At 59.5% G+C, this 10,199-nt stretch overlaps 1 protein-coding gene across 1 annotated transcript in view; it reads right to left on the bottom strand.

Moving 5' to 3' along the window:
- Positions 1-1,038: 1,038 nt before the first annotated feature.
- JAKMIP3 (Janus kinase and microtubule interacting protein 3) overlaps positions 1,039-10,199 on the bottom strand; it is a 68,710-nt gene continuing 59,549 nt past the window's right edge. The window contains exon 23 of the mRNA XM_029920662.1: positions 1,039-3,465. The gene's annotated coding sequence lies outside the window, so the exon portion shown is untranslated. The remainder of the gene's footprint in view (positions 3,466-10,199) is intronic.

Below are 10,199 nucleotides of genomic sequence, written 5' to 3'. Positions count from 1 at the left end.
TGCGGCCATAGAAGGAGCGGGCGAGGGGTCGCGGGTCCCGAGCCTCCAGCGGCGGGTGTGCACGCATGTGACCCGGCCGGGCTCTTCCCGCCCCCGGCCCGCCTCCCCACGTAGACCCCGCGCCGCGCAGGGCTGGCGCTGTCCGCGCAGAGAGTGCTGAACGCGCCGAGCCGGCCCGAGGACGCGCGGTCTATCTGGGCGAAGCCAGGGTGCGCACCTCCCGCCCAACCAGCGGGGCAGGCCCTGAAGACATCACCGCCCGTCGGAACTCATTCCAGCCGCATTTCCGGGCCCGTGGCAGATCCCACGGCGGCCAGGAGGCTCTGACTCTAAAACATTTGGCAAGTGGGGAGGGTCGGCGGGGAAGGGAAGAGGGGAGAGGGATACGCCCAGGAGAGCTGCTCCTGACCGCCCTTAAAGCCCAGTTCAAGGCTTTGGGGTGAGACAAGGCTGAGGGACTCAGCCCGCCCAGGGTCAGGGGTCGATGCTGTCAGTCTGTCAAGCCCTGCTGAGAGTGACTTTTCAGGAAAAGACATTCCAGCCTTTGTGTTCTGTTAATGCACCGGCACTTCCAAATGTAGGTTTGGACTTGAGAGTCCCCTGGAGGACACTCGTCCTGGTGTGGCAGGAGCACTTCCACAGAGCCGGATCAGCCACTGCCCTGCCCCCGCTGCCTCTCTGGCTTCCACGCTCCCCCAGGGGAATCAATAAAACAGCCTCCACCAACCTGTGTGAAGCTGTCGGTTCCAAGTGTTCTTATTCATTCGCAAAAGTTATCTTACTTTCCTAAGCTTTTTGCATTTTCTCTGCTGGTTCTCACCTGGTAAGCAGCAGCAGAAGGAAGCCTCCAGGCCGACCTCAGGCAGGTGCTGCCCAGCACCTCTGATTTCAGAGCCTGCCTTCCAGGTGATTCTCTTCGGGGTGGGGGGAGGTTGCAGGTGAGGTGCCTGCTCCCACACCCGTGGGCAGGAGGACCAGGCTCCCTTCCTGGTGTGGAACGCGGCACTACCTTCAGAGAACAGACACGGGACACAGAAGTGGCTAGCATCGCCAATGTGCCCAAACTTTAATGCCGTGGGAAGAGGGTGACTTTGATATTCTAAGATTTAAAACATTTTTTATTAAAACTGTACAATAATTTACAAATGAGTAAAAAGTCTCTGGTATATATCATAGGAATCACAATACAAAAATATGTGTAAAATTTTGTACTTGACCACCGTACGAACCTATTTGAGACTGTGAATACTGTTTAGCACTGAACAGAACACCATGTTTAGAATGTGGTAAGGAGCTGCTCCGGGGCACAAACACCGGCTGGCGTGTCGCCGGAAAAAACGCGTCCTAATCCGTGTTTGCGTAAATTTACAATAAAGCTTTTTAAAATACGGTAAACAAATATATGATTTGATACATATATTTACAACTTGATTTTCCTGAGCCTAAATATAAATCCATTACTGTGTTAAAACACACAATCCACCTTAAGGTTTCAGTGATGGGGTGATGGTGACTGTGGACTGCGGAGCGCGCTCCCCCCATGACATCCGGTGTGGGGTTCACGGTCGTGTAAGGCACGCGGGGGGTCCTGAAGGCTACAGGTCCTGCAGGGGCAGAGCGCTCCGAGGGAGAGCACAGGCCTTCGGCAGCAGGCTCTCGACCGTGGAAACCAGGCATGCACACACGTCCGTGTCAGCCGGGAGCTGCGGTCCACCTGAATTTCTAGTCTAGACAAACGAAAACACCCGGCGGCTCTGCGTGCCGCGTGCGCAGCGCAGCTGTGCTGGTGACTGTTACGCTGTCGGCCCGTCCGTGTCTTGGTGGCACCATAAGCATTTCTGTCAACTTCCGGCCCCTCCTCTGGTTCCACGAGGGCGTGGCAGTCACCCACGGACCTCCCCTGCTCGGGGGCGTTTGCAACAACAGGGCACAGACACGTTCAGCAAATTCAGTCCAGCCTGTTGGTTTAGCATAAAAGGTATCCTCTAGGATTTAGAAAAAGCACATTAGGTTAAAACGCTTGAATCCCTCAGATGCTCACTGGACTAGCGGGAATCGGGGGCAAAGGCTTGTAGTCACTTTCTTCCTTCCTTTTTTTTGTTCGTTCGCAAAACCTCAGTCCTCAAACGCTGGATTTCATCATCAGATGAAAAGAAGGCGCCCAGGATACATGAATGAAAATAACGATGTCTCACGAGAAGAACTGACATTGTGACTGAACGGGGACTCCAGGAGCGCGGCAAGGACACCAGCGCCGCTCGGCTCACGGAATGTTATTTAAAACATTTGGGAGCCATTCCCACAGGCGCTTTTACACATACACAACTTCATAAGCACCGCACACATCTCCACGCTTCTCTGTCCTGCATAGTTTGCCCTCTGTCAGCCACGAAGCTGTGGTTAGGAACGCCGGCCGTGTGTGCGGAGGGTGCAGGACGTGCTCCGGGCACACCGAGGCGCGGATCCAAGTACACACAGGCGACGTGAGGTTGGCTGCACGTGCACAGCGCTACGTCCTGAAGGGCCAGGCCCGCTCTGCGACCCCTGGGCAGGCCACGCCCGGGGCGGGGGGGGGGGGGCGCACCAGAGGCGGCACCCCCAGCGCTTGCCGCTGCAGGGTTTCTGGACGCCTGCACCCCCCTCACCCCGCCCCCCACAGCCCCACAGTGGCTCTTATTCGCTCAAGACTATCCTCTGCCATTTGGTTCTGAGCACAACAAATGTGTGGCCGGGCTGCGGCCATGGGAGTGGAGGATCCTACTCATGGAGGATAAAGCGAGACTCAGACTTGATCCACAAACCCCAACATCAGGCTCAGCCAGAGAAGCGGCAAACTCACCCTGTATCTTGACCAGGGTGACTGTGGGCTTAAGACAACAGAAAGGATGGGTCCTTCCGGACAGGTCTGGTTAATAGTGAAATAGGGCATCGCCCAGCAGAAACCCCTCACCCACTAGAGAAAAGCGCATCTGTCAGATCCTGTAAACTTCCTCCCGATTTCAACCCAGGGACTCAAGCCTGGCCTGGGGCCAGTCACCTGCACCCGACTTGGACATGTCTTCTGAAGCAAACATGAAATGAACCTGACACTGGCAGACAGCACGGTCGCCCCTGCCTTCAGCTCCTCGGAAACACAGTTTGCTTCTCTTTTATGCGGTGTTTGCTACATTCTCATCTGGCTGCCGGTGTCACCTCCCAACCTTCAGGGGCCTCAAAAAAGCCCAAATCTTGTCTCCTGGTGGAGCATGCACGTGTGCACACACAGAGACTCACCCACACACGCACACATACACCCCTTGCAAATTCAGCACTGAGAGTGACAACCTTTGGCCTGCGAGGATGCGGGGTCAATGGAAGAGCCACTTCCGGTCCGGCAGTCGGGCGGTTCGCCCTGAGGACGCTCCTGGGCTGCCGGCCAGACCGCGCGGTGCTTCAAACGAGCTTGGTTGGCGCGCTGTCTCCTCCCTGGGAAAGAGGAAAACAAAAGCTGTCATCCAGCGTCAGCATCCGGGCCTTGTGAGGTGACACCGGCCGTGGGGAAGGCGCGCAGAGACGCCCCGGGCTCTGCGCGGGTGCTGGGATCCCCGAGGCTCCCGCCCCAGGCCTGCGCCGCGGCTGGCGCAGAAGATGTCTCCCCGGAGAGCCGCAGAGCCGCGCGCAGACGCCTCGGACCTGCCTTCAAATGCCCCGGGGCAGCCACCCACGTTTCTTCCCAATTTCCATTTCTTCTCATTACTTAGAAAGCGGGCCTCTGTTAGGTGCCATTTCCCCCTTATTACCTTTCACGTGTTTACGTTTGGAACAAGTCTCCTCCTCTCTGCACAAGGAGCGTGGGCCCCCCATCAGCCGAGGGGCGGGGGCGGGGCCGGCATCAATGGGGCGAGAGGCGGTGAGGGGTGTGGACATGGGGGGGGACCCCTCGGCCCACACGGTCCCAGACTAGGAGAGGCTATGGAGGGTTCTGTGGGTTTGGGGCTTCTCACCTTCTGGGAGGAAGACCCCTCCCCCCAATGCAAAAAGCAAAGGAAGCCAGTGGAATCACACACGCTTCCTGCCCACGTGGCGCGCGTTACAGCGGGAATGTCTGGACAGTGGAAATGACACATTGTTCTTTGTACCCTTAATCAGACTCATTTCTCAGGTTCTCCTCGAATCATCTATTTCTAGGATGTCAGAGATGAAACGGCAGGCCAGCCCAGCCCCATCGTCTGGCAGACAGAACAGTGGAGTTCTGAGAGAAGACGGGGTCCCCCAGGTCGCACCCCCAGGCTGAGCAGAGCCAGGGGCCCTGACCACCCGCCCGCCAGCGCCCCGCCCCCGCAGCACTGCTTCTCTGAGTGCCCTCGACGGTCACTGCCGGTGCATGAATCTCACACAGGCAAACACAGAAGAAATCTTCCCGAAAATGACACGCAGAGTCCTAAAAAGTCATCCCCCAGCCGGGAGGAACAGGACAGGGGCATCGGGCCATCTGTGGCCCCAGAGCCAGTCCCGCCTGGCTGTGCTGACACTCTCCGTGCATGTCCAGAGGGGGTGACTTTCTGCCCTCGTCCGTGACTGCAACACTCTGCTCCCACACCCATGTGCACACACGTGCGCAAGCACGCACACACGCAGGGGCCTGGTTCTGCTTCAGGATTCCAGGCTTCCCAAGCGCCGTCTGCCCCCCAGTCCCATCTCCTCTGGCGGACAAGGTGCTCCCGATCCTCCTTGTTCTGATCAGAGGCCCAACTTCCTGACTGTCCTCACAGCCAGCCCATGAGCCCATCCAGGTTGAAGCCACAGAAGACACAGGACAGGTGAGTGTGAGATCACCAGGTGGATGTGACCTTGGTCTCATAGCCCCATGGGCTCTTTGCCCCCCCCGGCCTGGTGCTAGTGCAGACCCCCAGCACCTCTGCAGCAGGAGCCGAGGCTGCTGTGGGTAGGGGTGGCCACCCGCAAGGTCAGCCCTTGACCGGCCTCCGGGAGCCTTGCTTTGGAGATGCTCCCTGCGTGATGGCTGAGCTGGTCGACTGGCCTTGACTGTTCGCACAAATGATGTGATTTACGGCAAACACCTACTTCCTTCTGAGGGCCTGACACTTCAGAGTGCAGGGGTGCAGGGGCGGCTCCCCAAATGAGCAGCCCCAACAGAACACCTGGACTCTGAGTCTCAGAGGGACTTCTCTGGGAGACGGACAGGGCACATGGATGCCTACATTTTCACCACTGGGGAGAGTGCTCTGTGCAGCCCCACAGGAGGCCGAGAGCCCAGGAAATCTGCTTATGGAGCCTTCCAGATCCAGCCGTGGCTCTGATCATGTTGCTGAAATGACTCAGCCACAGCAGCACTGTGTGCTGGGCCCCGAGAACCCCAGTGACTGATGAGGATGGGGGTGCCCTTGGAGACCCCAGAACACCTTGCTTCCCACTTCCAGGGGCTGAGGGAGACTGTGGAGCTGTAAGACAGACCAGACCCAGCATCCGGCCTCCGTGAGCACGTCTGCTCATTCCTTGGTTGTTCATGCGGCAAATATTTATTTGTGTGCATCTTGGGGCCGGGCCCTGCCTGAGTGTATATTGGGGCCTAAGTGAGGATTGCACAGAGAGCAAGTTGGGGACACTTGTGCCATGCGCAGCTCCCAGATCAAACAAGCGCCCAGTACACTGATGGAAACGTAGATTAGCATCGTGAGACATGGAGCCGTGGGACTCGGGAGACGTGGGACACGGAGACATGGGACGCGGAGACATGGGACCAGGAGGAGCTCATGGCACATCGAGGGGCTGGTGAGACCCAAGCAGCCCAGAGCTCAGGGGACAGAGGCTTCGGGCCACATGGTGACGTCCTGACAAGGGTGGGCACTGAGCATCGCAGCCCGCCCTTCCTCCTGAAGGGAGAGGTGATGGTATAATTTCATACTGGCTGCACTGGAGACAGAGATCAAACACAGGAGCAAGTTGATCGCCTAAGTCACAGACAGCATTCACCTCCTAAGCACCAAAATGAACAGAGAAGGGTGAGGACAAGAGGGCGGCTGGCTGGGCCGTCACCCCACCGGCGCCAGGCATTTCCACGTTGGCACTGGGCCCAACGGGTGCGAAGTGTCAGCCTCGGTAAGGGGACAGAAGGGGACCCCTGTGGGTGACGCCCACTAGTAGCACATGCAAATGGGACCATACATATGGATCAGGAGACAGCATCTGATTAATGTCAAAACAGAGCCCGCGGGCCGGCTCCACCATCTGTGTTTGCCAGGAATTCCCCTTGGAATCTCGACTGTTGGGAACCAGAAAGCTCTTGGCAAAGGAAGCAGCGTCTCCTGGGGTCGGGAAGCCCAGCGTGATCGGAGCCACGTGCGGATGGCGGGCGCCCAGGGAAAGCCATGCCCGCTCCACACTGGGGTTTCCGGAAACACACAGGAGACAAGGAACCGGCCCCACACAGGATGGGGGGCCCTGCTCACAGACACTCGGCGGGGGTAACACCCTGCGGCCCAATCCTTGCTCTCTGCCCCCAAACCCAAACCGTGTGACCTTGATGGGCGTCGGGGGCCCAGATGTTTGCCAGCATTATCCTGGGTGGGTCTGTGTGGGTGCTCCCAGGTAAAATTAGCGTTTGAAGCAATAGGCTGAGGAAAGCAGCCTGCCCGCCCCGTGCAGGTGGGCCTCATCCAATCAGTCGAAGGCCCGAATAGAACTACAAGGCTGAATGGAGGGAAACCTCTCACCCGACTGAGCTGACACATTGACCTTTCCCTGCCCTCAGGCCGGGGCTGGAGCCTGGGCAGGAATCTCCGCTCTCCTGGTTCTCGGACCCTCGGCTTCAGGCCGCAGCTACACAGGCAGCCCTCCTGGGTCCGCACATCTGTGGACTTCTCGCCTCCTGTTCCTTACAAGAACCTCCTCTCTACGCTGGGGGGATAGAGACCCGTACATCCTACCGGCTCTGGTCCTCCGGGGAGCCTGGCCAGGACGACACGTTCCCGGGCGGACCTTCCGTAGCTCAGGGAGGCCGAGGTGGACACACGTCACCTCACCTGCTGCAGCCGCAAGACTCAGGGCAGCAGCAGGACCCAAACCCAGGCCTGCTGTCTCCGAGGCTGCCGCCAAGTCTCCTGACGGCAGCCGCAGCTCCCCTAGGGCCCCACGCAGGCGGGCGTGGCAGGTGCAGCTCGAAAGGGGCTGGGAGAACGCTAACCCCCAGAGCGCGCCACAACGAACATGACACCGTGGCCCAGGTGCAGCGAGGGCCCCTCAGGACCCCAACCCGAGGGGCGGCCACGGTGTCTGGGGAGGCTCCTCCCCACCGGAGACTCAGCCGCCTCAGAGTAGGGGCCCCAGCCCCACAGCCCGTGGCCTCAGCATCCCCCAAACTTGTCCGAACTGCAGACCTGGGGCCGCTCGGTCCATGGAGCCAGCCGGAGGCGGCGGCCAGGAGAGCGGGCTTGGGAGGCGCGCATCCGGGCACAGTGGTCCCTGGGTCCTCTGCCCTCCCTTACCGTGACGCGGAAGGCGCCCCTGCGGGCACAGTGGTCCCTGGGTCCTCTGCCCTCCCTTACCGTGACGCGGAAGGCGCCCCTGCAGCCCCACAGCCCGCCTACCTCTCGCGTCCTCCCTGCTGGGACCGGCGGCCTCTGCTCATCCGTGCCTCCCGAGGCCTGATGAAGAGGCGGCCGCGTCAGACTGCTGCGGGGCTCTGTGTCCTGGTCCTCAGCCCGCTCTGTGTCCTGGTCAACACCCGCTCTGACCTCACGGACCCGAGGGCAGTGTCCCCGCAGCCCAAACCACTGAGCTCTTAACACACGAGGAGACAAGCCTGTGGCTCAGAGAGCGGGACGCCAAGCACAGGGTGACGAAGCACCCAGTCCCCAGGGGCCGGCTGCCCCCGTTTACCAGCCTGGGCACAGGAGTGCTGGGCCCACGGTCCTCTCCACAGCCGCCCCACGAGCCCCCATGCCTGGGTATCGGAGGAACCATTCCAGTGAGGGGCTGTACCTGGGGGTCGCGGTGGGGTGGGGGGTAACTCCAGAGGTGGGGGCAGGGCAGGATGCTTCCAGCGCTGTGCTCACGCTGCTAATGAGCACATCCCCACCTTCCAACCACTGAGCACGCAGGACCCCCAAGTCCACACTGGCCCAGAAGTCACCTGGACCCAGGTAGTACCTTCCAGGACTGGCCACAGAACGGCCCTTCCCTCTTGAAGAGAAGGGTGCCCGCCTCACACACGGACTGTACGTACCACACATGGTCAGTCTCCCTGCTTGGTGCGGGCGTGGAGCCCACTGCCCAGGGTCCCAGGCCTCTGCCTCACCACACACCCCCAAATGCACAGACATGTGCATGCACACCCACATGCACAGATGTGCACACACCCCCAAATATACAAACATGTACACGCACACACACATGCACAGACATGCACACACACACAAATGCACAGACGTGAGCACACACACAAATCCGTAGACATGCATACACAAATGTGCAGACTGCACACACACAAATGCACAGATGTGCACACACAGACACTACTAAATGCACAGATGCACACACATACCGCACACACACACCGTGCACAGGCAGGTGTGTGGGCTCGCACACTGCACACACTTTCTGCCTGTTCTCCAGTGGTTCTCGGTTTTGCTTCTCACACGGGGTCACAAGCAGCCGCTCTCAGCAGCTGTGACTTCTCTAATAACGGCATCTCTTATTAGTGGCTTCATGGTCATGCTAGTGGGAAGATCCATCATCGCTGTCACTGAGGTGGTGACATTTTTGGATCACTAGGCAGCTGGCGGCAGGCGGGAGCTGCTGGCTGGAGAGAATGGATGAGGCAACAGAGCGATAAAGGCGGGGAAGCCGTTGGCTCCAAGCCTGCTCTTCCCTTCCTGCCTGAGGCCCTGAGCAAATCTGGTGACGTCAGAGAAAACCTTAGGCCATAAGGTAAACACAGAATTCTAAGCAAAGAGCAAAATAGGTGCTCTGGACCCACGTGACCAGAAGAGGGTCTGGCCGTGGCCCGTGAGGCTGAGCGTGGTGTTGGGGTGCCCAGCGGCTCGACCCCCAGGCAGCTCCTGCGTCAGCACAGGGACCGCTTCAGCAAGACCCGAGTGTCCACCAGACGTGTGTCCAGTGCCAGGAAGCGGTCACAGCACTGACCAGTAGTCACACACAAAACACAACAGCGTGAATCTTAGCACAAGGATAATAAGCGTAAAACGTGTGTCCAAAAGCACATGACTATTCTTCTAAAGACTCTAACAAAACAACAAAAATGATACCTTTTAGAAACCGGGCAGGCCTCTCGGGGAAGGGGCTGGCGAAGAGTAGGGGTCCAAGGTCGGAGGTCAGCAGGGAACAGAATAACCGCCCGGCCATCCCCGGGCCAGGGGCACGAGCGTGGCCCGAGCCGTCTCAGGACTAACGCAGCCGGCCACCAGCAGCGGCTCCACGTGAGTGGGGGGCTGCACGGGCGTGTCGCCTGCCATCAGGTCTCACCGCGGCCTCTGACCCCTCCTTGTCCCCGCCTGGGGTGGGAGCCCAGGCTGGTGACGCTGCCCGGCTGCCGCGGGGGGCGGGGGCCCGGCAGGAGCCCGGCAGGTGCAGAGGCAGGGCCCTCCGGTGCCCGGGCAGCTGGGGGCTCCGCCGCCTTGCCAGGAGCCCTGTCCCTGCTCCCAAATGGCCAAACGGCGCCTGAGGACAGCAGTCCTCCAAACTCGGCCTCCATGCCCGGGAAGAAAAGACTCGAAGAGAAGGTTCACATGTGGGTGAACCTTCTGTGAGGGAAAATAAACAGCCTACTTTTTGCTCCATAAATAAGTAACTAATTAATAAAACAATAGCATAAATTAAGAAAAAAATTCCTGTGGGTTATGATGAAGATATTCTGATCTGAAGGTTCCTGCCCTGTGTGCACACAACACTCCCTAACCGTGACCAAGAGCAGCTCCTCAAGCATGGCCGCCACCCTTCGTGGGCCACCTGGGACGCCACACAGCATGGAGGACCCGCCATCTGCTGGGGGTGCTCACACCACACAGCATGGAGGGCCCTCACCCGGCTGGGAGGGCTCACACCACACAGCATGGAGGGCCCTCCACCCGCTGGGGGGGCTCACACCACACAGCAGAGAGGACCCTCCACCCGCTGGGGGGGCTCACACCACACAGCAGAGAGGACCCTCCACCCGCTGGGGGGGCTCACACCACACAGCA

Source organism: Suricata suricatta, chromosome 2, assembly GCF_006229205.1.
Source record: "Suricata suricatta isolate VVHF042 chromosome 2, meerkat_22Aug2017_6uvM2_HiC, whole genome shotgun sequence".
Lineage (NCBI taxonomy): Eukaryota > Metazoa > Chordata > Mammalia > Carnivora > Herpestidae > Suricata > Suricata suricatta.
This window is presented reverse-complemented; position numbering and strand designations above follow the sequence as displayed.